Here is a 19,086-nt window from a genome sequence, read left to right as displayed (position 1 = left end):
TATAAAGAAACCATAACAATAATAAAAAATTAAAAAACAATTGAAAATAGGTAAAGCTTTAAATCGCAAGAATTAAATGTTAATATAATATTTTACAATGAAATAAAAAGTTGAATTAAATTAAATGCTGTATTTACGTTAGCAAAAGTTTATACATTTTTACAAAACGTGTTTTAAATGAGCGCCCTGAGCAGAGGTGAACTTTTGTGCTCGAGTGATCGTACTAAAAATCACCCGATACAAAAAGTTTCAACGCCATCGATTTGTTGTTGAATGTTCGCCTTTATTCATCGATAGTGTGGGGATTTGATTCGTAAACTCTATCCTTCAAATAATCTCAAAGTAAAAAATCGCAACTAGACAAATCTAGGGATCACAGAGGCCACCGTCCCCTGTTGACAGTTTGTTCTGTAAAAGCCGCGTGAACGCGTGCTAGAGAATCGTTTGATGTCCAATACATTGCTTCGTCTTGTTAGAAGAAGCCGCAGTCTTTCTCACGGTATATTATCTGAGCGTACAATTGTTCTAAAACTGTACGGTACACTTCTGTATTGACAGTCCAGACAAAAAATATCGGTCCGTTATTCAATTACCAGAAACAGCACGACATACACCGATGTTTCGTGCGGTGAAGTGGACGCTCAAACACCCGGTGAGGATTTTCAGTCATCCAATACCTGGTGTTGTGAGAATTAAAATGCAGTTTGTCTGTAACTTATTGTGTATTTCTTACACGATGTGATTTCAAATTTAAATCGTGAAGTAACTTATGCCACGATGTACTTTACACCGCTTCGTGTGATAACTTACATATACTGTTTTTCGGACCGGCAGGAATCCTTTTTTGAATATCGGCAACATTCTCTGGAGTCCCGACGGAAGGTTGTCTATTCTACTTTGTTAGAAACCAACCCCTTTGTACTGCATTTTTTAACCAAATCGTGTTCGCTATTCTCGTTGGTATATTGGCATCGGAAATTTTTCCGAAAATATTTAATGCGTTTCTTGAAAACGATCCTCTACGCAAATGAGATTCCACTGTAGGAACACTTTCCTCGATCTAATAAGGCGTTTTAGAAAAACGCAACTGCGAAGAACGAAACTGTACTGAAGTAAGAACAGATTACAACTGACGACAGACAAGAGTAGTAAAATATACAACCAATTATCACGCAAGGGGTGACGGTACTGGCGTTAAAGGTGACACTTCTAGCCGGCTCGATACAGTTTTTAAGTCGCTTACCGGTATATATATTCTATTTGTCATATTTTACCCTTATATCTTCGAATTAATTTTTTTTAAGATTCATGTGAAAATCATTTTTCACACAATTACGAGAGATCGTATTATTTTTCACGATCTGTTACCTGAGCATAGAACTGTATAATACACTTTTATACTGACAGTCCGATCACATAAAAAGCTGATTTGGACATCATATGACTTCCTTGTACGCCTAGCCTATTAAATTACACATACACATTTTTAAAAGTACATAAAATTTTATTTCACAAATAACTTCTGATTTTTTTTCACACTTTTTTTTTGTTACTGAATTATTATCATTTACTGTAATTTTTTTTTACAATCTGAGGTTAATAATTAATTATAAATAATCAATATATTTAAATTAAAAAAAAGGAAATGAAGTCGGATTTGAACCGATGTGCCTTTATAAGATTGAAATATTTTATTAATTAAAATTTTATTTGGCTATAACTCTGGAACCAATGAAAATAAGTACCACTTATTATATGGTTGAAAAGCTTTCGATAAGGGATTATTACTGCAGTTAAGAAAAATACCAAATTTTTTTTTTTTTATTTTGGGCTTTTTTGGAAACGCCCAGTCGATTGCAATCAAGAGGGAAGGTGCACAACTAGATGTTACAACATTCTACGACTAATCGTTTCCGAGTTATCCGAGATACATACGTACATACGTCACGTCGAAACTAGTCAAAATGGATTCAGGGATGTTCAAAATGGATATTTCCGTTGACATATGAAAATATGCGATTACAATACTTCCTTATACTTCGTACAAGGAGGTAAGATTGGTTCCACTAAACGATTTCCATCAGTGACACAAGACGAAGCAAGTGTCACACATCAATAAAAAAAAGAAACTTAAAAAAAATACTGTCTGTAGTTGGAATATTCGACGTGCAAAATTATAATCAAAGCGTGAGAAAATTCAAGAAAATTATTTGGAAAACCGTACTACACATTTCCACAATCTTCTTTTTCCTGTTTAGCCTCCGGTAACTACCGTTTAGATAATTCTTCAGAGGATGAATGGGGATGATATGTATGAGTGTAAATGAAGTGTAGTCTTGTACATTCTCAGTTCGACCATTCCTGAGATGTGTCGTTAATTGAAACCCAACCACCAAAGAACACCGGTATCCATGATCTAGTATTCAAATCCGTGTAAAAATAACTGGCTTTACTAGGACTTGAACGCTGTAACTCTCGACTTCCAAATAAGCTGATTTGGGAAGACGCGTTAACCACTAGACCAACCCGGTGGGTTACATTTCCACAATCTAGAGATTCTTAAGCGCACGGTGTTAGCAGTTCCTTTTCTCCTTTCTCTGCATTCCCTTTCTTACTTTTATCGAGAAACAGGTTTCTCGCCTTCTGTTTCTTACTGACGACTATTTATTCATACGTAGCATTTTTTGTAGGCCTACAATTTATAATTTAAATAAAATCGACTCAAAAATAAAAATCAAATTAAACAAAAAAAAATCAATCATTCTTTTTCTATATTGTAGTTTAAATTTGATTTTTTGAAGTGACATATATCAGAATGACACTACATACGCTGTAAAAATCAAGTAATAATTAATAATGATGAAAAACAAAACATCTTCAAATCGTCTTTGTATCCACGTTGTTGTTTGTTTTAAATATTCTTTTACTGATGCATCTGGATACACTGATTTACAAGGATTTAATATTTAAAATCGTTACATTTTAACATTTTACCTTATCGCTTACGAATCGATCTGAGAGCCTCCTTAAATTTCTATCTTTAGAAATCGGCTAAATTTTTAGAATGAAATGTATACATCAGAGTGATTTTTATAATCTCGGTTTACCAAACAAATCTAAGATTCTTTTACGACAATGCAAAATATTTTAATTTCGTTTCAAAATCGAAAGAAATTCTAACACTTCGTCACTGTAAATAATTATCTATAAAATGTACTTACAAAACTTCAAATTATACGGGCAAACAGAATTTACAATCTCTGCGAACACGAATAGATCAAGGATGCCCGATAACCGATCTAAAAAAATGTTAATTACCGGTAATACTTTTATTGTGAAAACATTATAACTTAATCAAATAATACGGTAAGATTACAACGAGAAAGTATATACCTCAAATCTTAGTCGAAGGTACAGAGGTTGTTCCAGGACATCAATATAAATAGGTTGTCGGGTTTCATCTGTTTCTTATGGTAGTACTTATGGAACAGATCATTCCAGTTATAATTGAAATTTATTGTAATTAAATAATATTTCTTGAATAATTTTGTAACAATGACTACTCCTCTACAGTAGGTTTTTAAAAGTGAAAGGAAATAAAAGTGAAGTATTGTATAAATATCAATTTCTATAGAAAATAGTCTTAACATTTTTTATATCTTTTAAGTTTTACTAATAAAATAATGTAATGTTTAAATTAACGAGCGACTGAAATTTAAGAATATTTTTTTCCATTTGTAAAGTTTCTATTAGCGTTATCAATCTAATATTTATAACAGAATAGCTACAAAATAGAAAAATAAAAAATAAAAGCGGTCAGTCATTTTTTATGTATATATTTTCCATAACGAGATGAGGAATAAAACTGTGATCAGTTTTTGATAAAATGGTCGCAAAAAAATTTACTACAACCAAAACAAATTTTAAAGTTTTCAAAAGTTTCTTTTTAAGTTGTTTATGAAACACTAGTTCTTTTAGTTTGAGTAACAAAAAAACTATTAAAATATATTATATATTATATATATATATATATATATATATATATATATTTAGAATATATAGATATTCTTCATTAATATATTTAAGTTATATATATATATATATCATAAATATATAGATATATTTTGATAAAATATCGTTTGATAAATATATTTTATACAATCTTCGATATAAAATATGTAATATACATCAATACATCGATATATTACTAATTATACATACATCAATTCATGACGATGAATACACAGAATGTCTCACGAAGAAACTAAGAACTTCAGGGCCTGTTTTATAAGTGAAAATAGGGAACACGTTCACACAAACATAGGTATGGAAACGTTTCGTTTTTGAGTGATAGATTGCGAAAAATTTCTATTATTTTTTTCTTGATTTTTGCTTAACGGATAAAATCAAGTCACACTGATATTCTCAAGAATCCCTGTTTGGGAGCAGAGTAACTTTCCCCCAAAAATTTAAAACACAACAGTGAAAAAAAAAATACAAAAAATCATAAATGGGAGTTATTTACGGTAATGCTTCTTACTAATAAACATAAGCTTCTTATGAATCGTCGCGACTTTTCGTTCACTAAAAAAACATATAATAACATGATAACTGGTAATACCGCTTTGTTATGAATTTTTTCTTTTATAAAAGCTATTTTCAATATTAATTATTTATTAATCGACACGGTGACCATGTTTTTACTCTTTTCTCGTCACGCAAAATTAAACCGCCATTTTTATTCTCAGACAGCAAGCAACCGTATTTTTCATCTATATTTAGTCATATAATATAAATTCTTAAAGTATTATATACTTTAATAACTTAATATTCAAGTTTTTAACTAAATACAAATACTTTTCGTTAGGTAATATAATATTTAAATTTAATTTTGGCGCAGGCTACAATAACGTATTTTATTCTTTTCTCTTCAAGTAAAATGAAACCGCCGTTTTTCCGTCAATATTTCATCAGATGGCGCAAGCGATCAGGGTTCAGAAAATACTAGGATATGTATCAAAAGTATATCGTGAAAAAACTGTTTAATAAATTACATATATAAATATATAATAGGATAATGATAATGAATAATAATAATAATATTTTTTTGGTATTATTATTATGATAAAGCATAAACAAGTAAAATGGAAATAAGACAGGTATGATTTGTTAGTAAATAATAAATAAAAATTAATAAATGGACATACTTCGATTAAGTGTTTTCCCCAGAAAAACGGTATTTTCGGCTTTGAAGACAACGGTTTTGTTGTTGAAATTGGTAGACAACGACGGTTACTGCTGGAAGTGTAATGAAATGGACGAATAAAATCAAAAGGTAATTTTTATGTAACGTTTTGATTGTTTCATAAAACCGATCTAAAACCATTATTTTTTATTTATGTTATGTCATCATAACATAAATTTATAGTGAACGGCACCATAAATTGATCTAAAAACATTGTTTTTAATTTAAGTCATCATATACATTCAGCTTTCCCGTTAAAGCTGTCGAATCGTATGCTTAGGGGTCAAAACAGAATGCCAGATATTTTCTCAACGACTGGATAGTATATCTCATACCGAAAATGAACGGCAGTATATCGCTTCCCGTAAAAACTACGGAATCGTATACATACAGACGAAACTGATGGCCAGACACTAGTTTCTCAACTACAATTAAAAATCACTGCATTAGAGAATGTATCAAAAGTTCCCCTGGGACTTTCATAACCTATTCTACTCGTGAAAATAACGGAAAAAGTTTATATATCCTATAAATATAAATAGGATATAGTAAATACGATATAAATATATCCTAAACGCTTCGATTGCGAGCTACGGCTAGTGAAAGATTTCGCTCGGATTCAGCTACCCCGGTGAAATGAGGTCGTACTGAAACTTTTAGAACGTTAATTAAGGGGCCAAATTAGTAATATTTCTTATGGTTTTTGATCAGTAAAATCGAATGAAAAAGTTTCCAGAACAGTATCTGCAGTAGTTTTTGAGAAATCTGGGATGAAAACCAATAAATTGGGGTAAAACCCTGTTTTTTTCTATTTGACATGCAATAACTTGACTGGGTAATAAACACAAAACTTTTAAACAAAATGGTATAAGATAAGTTGATTAAAACAAAGAAATGTTAGAAAAATTCTAATTTTATTTAAAACCAGTACACTAGACCACAGTGCATTATACGTTTATTATATAAATGTTTAAAATGAGCCCGCCATTTTCTACACATTGTTTGGCACGCTTTTATAATGCTTTTGTTGGCTCTTTTTAGTTCTGAAAAACCCCCATGGCGAGTGAATTTTTGTAATTTTTTGTAACTTTAAAAATGTTAGTGAATCGCCTTATAAAAAAAAAAAAAAATAGAATGATATAAAAATAATGGTGAATAATACAAACCCCAAAAAACACTTACAGTGCGAAGATATCCTTCAAAAACCAATTGTTCGCTTGAGTCTGAAAAAATTGATACATAAAAAACTGAAAATATTTGCTACTCTCAAACTTTTCTAAAACACTATTCTTTGCTTTAAACGCAGAGAAAAGATATTTAATAAAATAAGTCGTGCAAATTGAAATAATCACAAAAATTCACACTTCACGGGACTTTTTCAATTACAAAATAATAAACAGCAAAATAATAATGTTGCTCTAAATAGGTATTGCTCTTAACGATTAAGTAGATTGTTTATTTTTTAGTGTTTTTTCTAAGCCAGTTTTTTTTATATTTAGAAACAGCCCAGTGGCGAGTGAAATTTTCTAATTTTTTCAAGCTTTTGCACGACTTAATTTATTATATATTTTTTCTCTGCGTTTGAAGCAAAGAATTATGTTTTAGAGAAATTTGATAGTAGTAAATATTCAGTTTCTTTGTATATAAATATTTTTCGGATTCGGAGTAAACAATTGTTTTTAGAGGGTTATTTAAGTGTTTTTTCGGGGGTTTGTATTATTCACTTTTTTATATTACGATTTAAATTACGGGGTAAACAAATAATGTACTATAACTAAACCGAAACAAGAATCATTACAATACTGGAAACAATATCTAAAAACAAAATAACTATTAAAAATAAATAAAAAGAGAAAAGTTAAATAAAACGATAGTTCAATTGCACTTTTTAAATTTCACTGTGTTATGTTTAAAATATGAAGAAATTAAAAGGATTTAGAAGTAATCTTAAAAAAATTGAGAAATTTTTTATTTTATAAGTTAATAGTATTAACAGTTGATCAACAATTGAAATTCGTTTACTGAATTTGAATAGTTAGGTATGCTTTCAAAACTGAAAAAAAAGCCTACAATGCTTGAGTATCACTTTCTAAAAATCCCTTTACAGTTTTCAAATTCAGGAAATTTCTGTTTACAGGGCTTGCAATGAAAATAAACTAGCTGCCACATCGTGAATATCAAGAAAGATCTGAAAACTTTTGCTTCAGTATTTGCACAACGGGTTCTTTTCCACGTTCGTATTTTATTGAACGCCAAAAATAACTTCCTGTCGATCAAGAACAGAATGTAATTCGGCAAGTTCAACGTAGTCTGTGACTCAGTACTAAGCAAATTCCAAATCGCACCGGTTCGTCCCGCGCAGTACAACGTGCCGAATACTTCTTAAAGAAAATCACTAACCGCATCGCTCGCAGAAGGTTCAAAATTTACTACCTGGAGACTTTCCGCTGTATCTAAATTTCTTGTCGCTTACTTCAAGAAAACCGTTACAAAGCTAGTTTTACTTTATTTACTGGTGAGGCAACTTTTTCAAGAAATGGAGTTAAAAATTCGCGAAATAATCATTATTGGAGTTTTAAAAATTCTACGACACAGTAGAAAGTAGTTTCCTACACAGATTTTAAATAATGTTTGGTGCGGTTTTATTGGCAATTTATTACTGAAAATCCTTAAGGGAAATGTAAAATTAATCGGATAATAATTTGCCAAATCCTTTACTAGACTGTTCCACAACTAACGAGACAAAAAAATATTTTTCAATATGACGGGGCACCTCTCATTTTTGTCAAAAAAACGGGCGAAGCGAAACAATTAATTGACCTCCTAAGTCAGTTGACCGAATTAACGTCAAAAACTAGTTACTATACAAGGGATCGGTCATATGAAATCGTAAGTATGCTAATAAATAGTAACTAGCAAAGAAGAACTAGCGACAAGAATTTTCATCGTTTGAAATTATACGAAAATGTCCTGATAAATTAAGTAGAGCCACCCGAGTTATTTTAAATTGAGCGGAATATTGTGTAAACATTGAAAAATGGTATTCTGAACAATTTTTGTAATAGTAAGTTTGTTGGCGAGTTCGATTATTTATTTTTAATACTTCCCAATACTGAAATGATTCTTGTTTCTAATTAATATATAAACAGTATTTTTCTGAAACTTTCGTCTTTTTCTTTAATTCAGATATCTCCTAAAAAAACTTATTTCTGTCATTTGACGACTTGGTTGATTTTCTCAGAATTAATTTCTTTGAAATTTTGTTTATTGGAAATATAATGAAGTTGTATGTCAAATCTAGAAATTGGGTTTTGTGACACGAAGCTTTTATTACAATTTTCTTAGACCTACTAGAAATACAGTTCTGGGAACTTTTTGTTCAATTTTGCAGGTCAAAAACATATGAAACTATCAAATGTATCCCTTAATTTTAATTGTAAGAATTTCAGTATGGATTCGTTTTATACTTTTTTTAAAGAAACTAAAATAGTAAAAAAAAATGTTCGAAAAACTTCCAAAAAAGAAAAGAAAGTAAAGGTGGCGAACTTTTCTATGGAAATCCAAACGGTTGTTTACAAATTTTTTTCGAATCAATACTTCTGATAGGTTGAGAACGTTTTTGCCTTTTGTCAAAAAGATCAATCAATTATTTACGAAGTCACTGAATTTAAAAAAAATAACTTTTTACGAATTAACAAACAACACGATAAACAAACAACTCAGAAAAACGACTGGGGGGTAAACTAACTTGGTTAATTATTTTCGTAAACAATTCCAATGTCGTACACAATTATTCTTCAAAAATTTTAAATTCTTGACATTGAATGCAATAGACGATCTAAATACTTTTAATCCGTGCCAAAAATTATTCGTGAAATACAGAATTTTCTTCTTTTTTTGAAACTTAATAGTTTAAATAATGCGGTAAGAAACAAATAAAATCATAAGTAAAACTTTTAACTGAAACAAGATAATACGCGTATCTCATTAAAGAATTTCTTCAAGACAGTAGCGAAAAACATTCTTTTAAACATCATAAACTGAAACAAATAAGACCAAAATTATTATTTAATTCCAGATAAGATAAACAATACCTTGACAAGCTACATATATAGATAAATAATGAAATATCGAGATCGGAATAAAAAAGAATTAAATAGGTCTAAGTGAGCCGAATGAATGAAGTAAGTCGGTCAGTGAGATGGCAAAACTGTAGTTCTATTACGCTGAATAAAAAAATTACTGGTGAAAACCGTCAACCTTGACACTGTAATTATAGTAATCGATGATAAAAAGTACAGGAAAATATAGACTTCAATTAACGGGTCACGGGCAAAAATACACGATAAGTTTTAGAAAAAATAATTTAAAATTCAAGTTAATCTCCATAAACTCACAATTGTAGCCCTAAATAGAATAAAACAGAAAAAATAAATCTTATCAGTCATCAATACGTGAAGCGACAAGGTGGCACGACCTACATAAATAGAATTCTAATGCAGTACATAATTTTCTATCTCATACGGCGGGTTCTAGCTAGTTTATGTATGAACACACACACACACACACACACACACACACACACACACACACACACACACACACGCACACACACACACACACACACACACACACACACAGTCTTTCTGTTACAATTCAACGGTACAGGTCTGTATCACACACACGTAGCCTTTTTGCTAAAAGAATACCACTAGTAAGGTTTAATAAAACGATACTCATCTTCATCATGAATATGGCCAATAACGAAGGCAAAAAATACTTGTTTTCGTACAATTCAACCGATAATGCCATGGATCATACCGCATTATAATTATATACTACTATTCTTGAGGTAGAGCAATTAATCGTTAGTTAATGTTATCAGTGAACCGACCACGTGAATAAAATAAATAAAAAAATTATTTTTATTATATTACTGATAAATTGTAACGAACGCAGTATGAATTTCAACCGACAAAAAATTGTACCACACGTTTATTAAAGATAAAAACCCCTGAGAACAATACATAAAAACGAAACTAATAAGTAAATAATTAATTAATTATTGTTAAATACATAGTATTCCCTCAGAAATATTATTTCTCTGGTACCGAACAACCGTCATTCTCTTTTCAACAGTTTATTATTTTCACTTCTCTTTATAATCCCATAATAATTTTTGACGAAGTTTTATTCCATTATTAATTGTTTTCATGAAAAATTTCTACCGTAGCATATGGTAAAGCACAGTAAAAATAAACCAACAAACTAAATTGTTAAAATACAAGGTATACATAACTGATAAACAAAACATTTATTTTTATTTTTCCAATATATATAAATTAATTCAAGAATATTTAACAATTGATTACAGAAACACTTTCTCGTTACCAGTCAGTAAGTAAGACAAAAAATGACGTGAAAAGCACACAATCGACACTAAATTGGTAATTAAAAATGAAATTAAGCCACGACTTTTTTATTCAAGATGAGTTAAAAATAAATACTATGTTCTGTTCGTGTATTTTACTACCAAAAAACTAACTAATAAGTTTACAATAGAAAATATCTAAATTAATCAACAATTTTTTTTTATTACTTACATACAATTAAAATCAACACCGATCCGCGGAGGACTAGTAACGTCACCGTCATTCATAAGAAAGTTTCCAATTTGGAATCCCATCCGATCAGGTAAGGCATTTCTCTAACGCGACAAATTTCTAGACACATCCCTCTAGTAAGTGATGTCAAGCACAGCATGCGGCCGTAAAAATCCGCTAAATGTCCATTTATAATAGTACCGAAGAAAAGATATATATACATTATCATTCGAAATAATTATGACCGTAACAAAAATTTTAAAATCGATTAATAAATATAAAAATGTAATTTAAAATTAAAAAATATTTTACATTGGTTTACCAGATATTCTTAAATAAATAAACTTTAAGAAACATTGATTAGTTGATAAAATTTTCAATTTTCGTTAATAAGGTTCATCAATTTTTTACCTTAACTTTACCTGTGACTAATCATTCAAACCGAAGACAACATGCAAAGATTGTTTGGTATTTTAGAACTCTCTAAAAAAGAGTTAAGATTTTATAAATATCTATAGACAATTCCAATGTAAATCATATAAATGTTTTATTTGTTCTTCGGATAGACAAAATGTAACATTTTAAGAAAAGATTTTCACATAATTAAAGATATTTCTAGATGCAAATACATACTAATAGGTTTAATAAACAAATATTTAACAAGTTTTGCGTATAGTTTACGTTTCTGCACTTTTAATGTAAATATTACAACGTGATTAATGTAAATAAATATTTCACGTTTCAAGTGGAAACGGAAGAAAAATAAGTTTAACTGAAACAATTCTCTGGAAAATACATCTGCTTCACAAACCCACTCTTGACGAAAATATATCACCGTTCCTTTCACGACTATTATCGCGCATGATAGCAGAAGGTAATTTTCTCACCTATTTTATGCGGTTAAAAAAAAAATTATTGCTGTAATTAGTTTTACAGAGTTTTAAGTCTTGGGACATTATTTAACCTTCTAATATTTCTCTTAAGAGATGTGCTATAAAGATGACGCAAGCCTGGATTCATTAATCCGCTGAAGCGGGAAATTTGCTTTTAGGTTGACACTAATGAATGGATTGCTGATTCCTGAACTTATAGCGATAACGTATACACAATCAAGTAATTTCTCCAAATAAAGTAAGGGCCGTCGGATTACATTTAAATATTAGCGAATCTGAACACAGTTTCACTTATGCAGGGTCATCTATCGGCTATTTACGATGTCACTGCAGTTTTTGTTTTAATTGAGTAGTCGTTTGCCTGCCGGTGAATGGAGATCGCAATGTCCGCGACAATCGTTTCCCCCACCAATTGTGAAGTGCGCGCAATGATTCGATTTTTGTGTGCAAAAGGATCTTCAGCTGCTGAAATGAGTGAAGGAAAGGTCGAGACTTTAAAAATGGGCGCACAAATGCGCATGCCGAAGAGCGAGTGGCAGACCCACGAAATCGTTGAACAGTGAACCGAAAACTGCGATGTGATCACGACTGGTGATGAATTCATCTGGCTGATGAATTTCCGCATGTTGGACGAAGCTCTATCTACTCATTCACGATTGTCACGGAAAAGCTCGGATATCACAGATTGTTTGCAAGGTGGGTACCGAAAATGCTCACCGACCAAGACAAAGAACAAAGAATGTGCAGTGGACGAGGCCTTTTTTGATCGTTTTCAACAAGATGTAGAGGATGTCTTTTCCCACATTGTTACGGGCGAAGAGACGTGAATATCTTGCACCGACGCAGAATCGAAATAACAGTCAATGCGGTGGCGCCATTCAAGTTCCCCAAAACCGGAAAAGTTTAAGCAATTTCCGTACTCGAGTCGAAAAATGTTGGCCACCGTTTTTTTATTGGGAAGAAAATGGGTCATTTTGGTTGATTTCATGAAACGTGGATCAACAATTACAGCTGACGTGTACTGTGAAACGCTCATCAAACTGAGACGGGCGATCCAAAATCGACGACGCGGGAAACTGTCGTCCAGCGTAATCCTCCTTCACGACAACGCGCGTCCTCACACCGCTGCCTTAACCAAGAAGATTCAAGATTATCGTTGGGAACGCGTTGACCACCCTCCATATAGTCCCGACCTTGCACCTGGCGACTACTTCCTTTTCTTGCATTGGAAAAAGTGGCTTGGTGGACAACGGTTTGAAAACGTCGAGGAATTCAAGACTGCCGTTGTCAACCGGTTCAATTCCCAGGCGGCGATCTTCTATGCAGAGGGGTTAAAGAAGCTGGTGCAGCGTTACGAAAATGGAGATTATGTGGAAAAGTGAAATAGGTATGTATTAAACTAAAACTGTAAGTAAAAACCTTTTCTCACGAGTTAATTTTTTTTAATGATCAAACGGCCCTTACTTTATGAATATGCTTCGTACATACTTTTAACAAGTTTTTGTTCTTAACTATTTTAAACAACAGTCGTTTTTAGAATACAAGAAAGACTTTAGTGTAGCTTTTTTCCATTAATCGTACTCAACAAGTCAAAATTGCACGCACATTTGCTTGTGAGAAACCGGCAAGTATAGGTGAACGAAAACGGTCCGGCCGGCCGACAGTTTTAAATGACAAAGCTTTAGAACGTGCCAGTGTATCCTTTGAACGATCACCTAATCAATAAGAAGGTTATTTCAGCAGATTGAAAAGTCATACGGGAGTGTTTACAAAGCTACAAAAAAAATAAAAATACAACCCTACCGTAAACACATCGTTCAAGAAGAATTCAAGAACTCGATCAAGGAAAGCTATCAATTATTGCAAACGTTTTATGCGTATTGTTCGCGGCAATACTCGGACACTGAATAACATTCTCTTCAGTGACGAGGAATGATTCCACGTAAGTGGCCATATAAACAGCTAGAACAACCGATATTGAAGTGCAAAGAATCATCCCTCACGTTTTCCACGACACTACATTATATTCATAAAATATCGGACTTTGATGAGAAATGCCTAGGAAAAGATCACGGGTCCAAATTTATTTACACATCAAAAACAGGTTGACGCCCACCAAAAATTACTATGACGGAAATTAATAATTTTTATGGTGTGAAAAATGAGATAGCGTGCCTTCAGATGAAAGGTATAGTTACCATTCAGCCGATTTCCATGATGGAATCGTAAGTGATGAAAAAAAAACAATTAATATAGTAACATGTTATACCTATTAAAAATTACAACCGTAGAAATGAGATGAGTTTCGGTTCAAATCATATTATACCAAATAAAATTCGCAACAGAACAATATAAAACTCATTGTGGCAGTACTTACTGATAGACCTAAGCAGCTTTCCTTAGCAGGCTTATTTTCTGGAGTAAACCTTGTTTTTAAGACAATATTTTTTTCAAAAATTTCTAATTCGTACAAGGTTTTTAAAAAACCTGCTAATAGACAATTTCATCAAATTATAAACTTTTATTTAGTATTATCAAAGAACTTAACCGTCTATAATTTTAGTTTTATTTTCTTACAGCTTATTTAGACATAATTTTTCATTAAGTTAATTTTTTAATAAAATTTCAACACCGATGGTGTTGAAGTGTGGTTTTTATCCCGGTTTATGGGTTGTATTGTCTCTCTGTGCAGGACCGTGGACTCCCCCTTCCGTTATGATTTTTTGTACTGTTTTTACATTGTACAACTAATTCTATTACATATCTGTATAAATACACGTTTGAGAAAGTATACTATTATTCTATACATTTCAATGATAAACAAGATCAAACCTTTCTCATATTTGTGAAAGGGATTATGAACATAAAACTCATGTCTAACCTGACTTGAGCTAAATTACCGCAAAATTACTCGGGACATCCTCAGTTGAATAGTCAACTAAGAATACGATTTTAAAATAAAAACAAAATCGTTAAGAGTCGTGCAAGGAATAAAAATTCGGAATCAACCGGTGTTTAAAAATTCTTACTCTACACTGAATTTTTATCAACCATTTAACACTTATAATTAAAACAAACTCCACTAAATTAGTTCACAGTAATTCCTTTCACAATTACAAATACTAGATGCAAGTAATCTCTCATGTGCTGTACACAAGACCGCATTGGACTTACACACATCCAACAGTGTTTTACACGATTTTAATTTCTTATTGATTCATACCCAAAAGTGCGAAAGTTATAAGGTTTTCAAAAAATATATACCTGTAGAAATCTTTAAACAAGGATCGTATTATTCGTAACAACAATATTTAAACTATTTCCAATTTCATTGCACTTAAATGTATAAATAATTATTTTTAAGAAATAATCTGATTTCTAATTTATTTTTATAAATTATTGCAATAATTTCAGATGAACGTTATAATTTTTTTAATTTACTTTGTCGTTAAAATTTCAAAAGATGATATAAATGAAAAACAATTAAATTTATAGTTTAATTAATTTAAATAACCATCGCAATCACATTAATAGAAAAAAAAAAGTCAATACACAATTCTGGAGGAAGACAGAATTACTTAATGTCTAAAGGAAAAATTTTTTTAATTTTTTTTAATATTTCGGATCCTGCAATTATTATTTTTACGAATACAGTTGAACTTATTAAGATGAATTCTAACAAGAATAGTACATAAATTGCAACTTTTTTAGATGATAAAATAGTGATAAGTAGTAATTCCTATTACACTGCGCACACAAAGATAATGCAACAAGATATAACTAGCCCACAATTAACAGCTAACTTAATGTTTGTAAGTAGATAGAAGACTGGTAGATTGCACTCCATTAAACTAATTGAAGATAATTAATTAATTTATCTAATTGCTGAGACTGTTGTATAAACTGCGCGATTAACTCTATACCAAGAGTCCTCTTCTTTCACGTATGTCCTTATCTCGACCTCAATACAAACTGCTTTAACTCCTTTCTTCTTTTCCAGTAAAGTAATGAAAATAGTTTTTCTTTTTGTTCGTAATGAAGTCTCGCAAAAAAGATTCTCCAAAGAAACAAAATAAGTTAACATTTCTCGTAAGCCAAACACAAAATAACGAATTGATAATACTTATTGCTCGGTCGTTCGATAACGAGAATGGAGGGAAACACAACGCTTCAAAAGATTATTCACAAGTAACCCACTAATCAATATATTTATATTACCAATATAAGGACAGCCCTCGACATATCACCAACAGTCATTTTACGAATTGAAGAACTACTGATTCCATACTAGAGCTATAAAATTTATCGATGAGGAATAAGAAAATGGTAAGCTAACTGTAATAAAGGAACCTGAGCAGCCGATGAGTGTAAATGCACAAAACCACGATGAAATTGTGTTGTATAACTAATATATAATAATATACATAGCACTGTTTCATACCTCTCAAGCATAAAAGTAAATTAACCAATCTCCGTTTATTTGAGAAAATATAAGAACGAAAAACAATCCACCGGATTGGTCTAGCGGTGAACGCGTCTTCCCAAATCAGCTGATTTGGAAGTCGAGAGTTTACAGCGTTCAAGTCCTAGTAAAGACAGTTATTTTTACACGGATTTAAATACTAGATCGTGAATAACGGTGTTCTTTGGTGTTTGGGTTTCAATTAACCACACATCTCGTACATATAAGATTTACACTCGTACATATTATCATCCTCTGAAGTATTACCTGAACGGTAATTACCGTAGGCTAAACAGGAAAAAGAACGAAAAACAAGAACTTCAAATAACTAGTCTTACAAACTTTCTGAACAGCGCTTATACATAGGTAAAATTAAACCACTAATACAGTTACCCTTACGATACTTCTGTAGACCTTAGGATGTATTTTTTGTGTAGAAAAAACAGAGTTCGTAATTGTTACAACTAGCAACGTAAGTTGCATTACTTTGAAGTAAATAATAAAGAATTGCCAAGTTTTTCCAAAAAAAAAAAAAAAAATAGTTTTACTCCATTAATAATAATAAATACTTGTAACATTACTATCAGTCTTAAGACTTTTTTTTACAAATTAAAAATATAGTAGAGATTAATTAATGTGTTGTTGAAAAAATATGATATTTAATACTTAATCCTAAATGTTTAAAAAACCCAATGTTGAGATTTTTCTGGGCCTTTTTTGCGATTTTTTTCACCGATCTCAAAACATTTGGGAAAAGTTCGAACTTTTCCATTGTAAAACTGCAAACATGCCAACAACACCCGAAAAGAAAGATATATTATTATCAGAACCTTTCTAAAGATAAAACGAGATAGTGAATTTCCATTTGACTTGACGATTAAAAAATACGTTCGTATGAAGATTAGATCAAATAGCCAAAAAAAATGTTATAAATTTATTGATAATGAAGGTTACTTGTTGGAATAAAATATACTTACAGTAATTAAAATGAAAAATTAAGGAAAATAATTCACAAGGAAAATTTAAAATCAATAAGTAAAAAAATTTTAAAAACTTTTCTTGAAACGATATTCTCAAAACGATAATTAATCTTCGTAAAGTAATACAGTATTTTTTCGTATAATTTTTCGGCCACAAATCCTCTACCGCCCATTAACTAACTAATCAGTTTAAATTTTATTTACTTATCTATCCTTTACGTGAACATTAATGGTGATTAGTCGTTAAGCAGCTGTTTAGTGATACTGGTGGGCCCACAATCAAGTCAACGTATAAGAGCAAATCGGTGTACTTAAAATGCAGTGGTTTATTTAAACCATTACTTTTCTATGAAATTGAAGCGAGCCAACTATACCGGTGTACCTCGTTTCCATTTAGTAACGGGAGGAAAATATATACCAACCAAACTGTTAAGTAAGAGAAACATAAATAGGCCACATCCTTGGCGGAGTAGTAGCGTTTCAGCCTCACATCCGGAAGATCCTGTGCCGAAACCCTGGCCTGGCATGGCATTTTTCATACGCTACAAACTTCCGCACACAAGTTTGTTATGACAATTATACGATTAAGAATTATCTCGCATAATCCATTATCACACAGGTTTGTACTTCTATCTCATCCGAATTAGATTACGATAAATTGGAAAAAAATAAAATAAAATTTGATCAATGAAGAATTTGTATATTATATTCATATTCAAACACAACGTATTCATCAAAGTAATCATCTTAGGTCGATATAGGAAAATGCCAACCGGGCAGGTTTAGGATAATAACCAACCAGGTTGGTCTAGTGATGAACACGTATTCGCAAATCAGCTGTTTTCGAAGTCAAGAGTTCCAACGTTGAAATTCTAGTAAAGGTAGTTATTTTTATACGGATTTGAATACTAGATCGCGGATAATGATGTTCTTTGACGTTTGGGTTTCAATTAACCACACATCTCGGAAACAGTCGACCTGAGACTGTACAAGACTACTTTCACTTACACTCATACATATCATCCTCATTCATCCTCTGAAGTAGTACCTGACGGTGATTCCCAGAGGCTAAACAGTAAAAAAAGGAAAATGTACATAATGGAGCATTCTGTATTTGAATTTCGTTTCTATTACAAACTTCAAAATTTGTCAACTGATTTCGGTTAATGAACTGGATTAAACATGAACCGTGCGCTTTCTACTGATTGTAATACGTATTACCCAACTTTCATAATACATCACAACTTGCAACTTACATAATATATAATACACAACAGCGGTATTAGTCATTAATAACGTATAAGAAATTCGTATGATTATATCATTTTTAGCTGTATGGAAGGCAAACAAAGGTTGATTACCCTCCCAGAAATTTTTCAAAACTACAATTTCATTACCTTTTTTTAAAACAGTTACCATTTTTTTAAATTTTAGTCACAACAAACATATCATTTTACGTACAAACACAACTACATTCTAAGGTGTAACGTAGGTTTTGTTGTTGAAAAACAACGGAAAGTGTTTTCTTGGTTACTTTCCAGTTACGGAAAAATATATCGAATAGCTATGAAGCTGTTCAATAAGATCACAATGGCTTACCTACCGAACAGATTAATTTCCAAGCATCAAAAAATTTATATAAAAATAATAAAATCAACATTAACACTGAATAACAAATCGGATCGATACAAAACAATCCTTAAACACACCTGATATAGCTTACATAAAGCTGCAGAGCTCCGGAGTATATTATTTCCCAGCAATTTTTAAATATTTCTAATCAGTACAAACTCACTTTGGAACGCATCCTATACTGAAATACACACAAATCATATGAACACTTTTGCAGTACATGAAGAAATTAACAAACAAGGTTAACCGATAAAAATGCCTTTTTCGTAAA

At 31.3% G+C, this 19,086-nt stretch overlaps 1 protein-coding gene across 5 annotated transcripts in view; it reads right to left on the bottom strand.

Annotated features, from left to right (window-relative positions):
* Nucleotides 1-19,086, bottom strand: part of Arf6 (ADP-ribosylation factor 6) — a 154,043-nt gene that overhangs the window by 26,504 nt on the left and 108,453 nt on the right. The window lies entirely within an intron of this gene.

The sequence above is a fragment of the Lycorma delicatula genome, chromosome 3, assembly GCF_047948215.1.
Source record: "Lycorma delicatula isolate Av1 chromosome 3, ASM4794821v1, whole genome shotgun sequence".
Classification (NCBI taxonomy): domain Eukaryota; kingdom Metazoa; phylum Arthropoda; class Insecta; order Hemiptera; family Fulgoridae; genus Lycorma; species Lycorma delicatula.
Note: the sequence above shows the minus strand (reverse complement) of the source record. Positions and strands in the feature narration are given on the sequence as shown.